The sequence below is a fragment of the Chrysochloris asiatica genome, unplaced genomic scaffold, assembly GCF_000296735.1.
Source record: "Chrysochloris asiatica unplaced genomic scaffold, ChrAsi1.0 scaffold00337, whole genome shotgun sequence".
In the NCBI taxonomy this organism is placed as follows: domain Eukaryota; kingdom Metazoa; phylum Chordata; class Mammalia; order Afrosoricida; family Chrysochloridae; genus Chrysochloris; species Chrysochloris asiatica.
Window position 1 is genome coordinate 1,698,906 of NW_006408855.1, and position 1,621 is coordinate 1,700,526.

Consider the following 1,621-nt stretch of genomic DNA (forward strand, 5'->3'; position numbering starts at 1 on the left):
TTCCAGCTGGTGAGATCCTCATGTATAGTCACCTATTCTATTGTTTAAAATATATATTTGCAATGAATAAGTTGTTCATACAACATTCTATCAAGTGATTTCTAACATCATTTCAATCACCAAGGCTGTATTTTTAACTACTGATCCTTCCTCTTTGTTCCAACTTTTGCATTTCAATCACCAGTAATTACCAGTGCATCCCGATATCATGTTTGATCAATTTCAGGCTGAAGAAGTTGGTAGAATTCTTCAATTTCATCCTCACAGGCTTTCATGGTTGGTGTGTAAATCTGAACAATAGTGGTATTAACTGGTCTTCCTCGTAGGCATATGGATCTTATCCTATCACAGACAGCAGTGTACTTCAAAATATATCTTAAAATGCAGGGTCGCTATGAGTCAGAAATAATTCAACGGCACTTAACAACAACAAAATTGTGAGAGGACTCCTAGTACAGTGGTGTAGGTACAGCACTGGACTTCAAACCACAATGTCAGCAGTTTAAAACCACTAGCAGCTCCTTGGAGTAGGAACTGACTCAACCCCACTTAACAACAAACTGTGAGGAATCCTTATCTGATGCTATGAAAGCACCAGACTACTAACTACCAAGTCAGCAGTTCAAACACACCAGCTACTCCTTGGAAATCCTATACAGGGTCTCTGTGAGTCTGACCTGACCTGATGGCACGTAAACTTTGAGAAAATGTATTTGTTTGTTAAAACCATCCACTTGTAGTATTTCTGTTATTATAGCACTAGGTAACTAAAGACAATCACAAAAGGACAAATATTTTATAACTTCCCTTACGTAAAAGGCCAAATAAAGGCAGATGTATATAGAGACCAAAGTTTATTAGTGGTTACCAGGGGTGAAAGAGAGGAAAAAAGGGGAGTTAGCAATTAACAGTTGCATTGACGAAGGGTAGGGTTGCACAGCTGATTAATGTAATTGCTGCCAATAAATTGTAATCCTGTAAAAAGCTGAACTGGCAAATTTTGTGTGATATATTTACAACAATGCTCAAAAAATAATAAATACAGAGTTTGATTATGTAATCTCAACCAAAAACATCCTGGAATTTGTTTCCTTGGTGTGAAGGTTTAAGGTTCTGGCTTCATGGGATAGTTCAGTCATGGTTCTTGTTCTACCTCCGAGTTTGCAGAGTGCCTGGGATCTTGAAAGCTGCAAGCCACCATCCAAGGCACAATAATTAGTCTCTATTTTTCTAGAGTAATAGAGGAAGAAGGAAAGTCAAGAACAAAGGATCTAGACTGTATGGCTAATTGCTTCCATAAACAGCCTCCTGTGCCATGAGACAAAAAAAAGAAAAAAAAAAGGATGGTGCCTGGCTACCATTACTGAATTTTTTTTTTTTTTTAACATTTTGATAAAACATTCTATAGAAGAATTTTGATCAAAAGGAGGGAGGATGAAGAACAGAATTTCAAATTCTCAAAAACACCTAACTTTCTGGAACCATTGTTGTTGTTGCTGTTAGGTGCCATCGAGTCGGTACCGACCCTGTTAGGTGCCATCGAGTCGGTACCGACCCATAGTGACCTTATGCACAGCAGAACGAAACACTGCCTGATCCTGGGCCAACCTCACTACTGTTG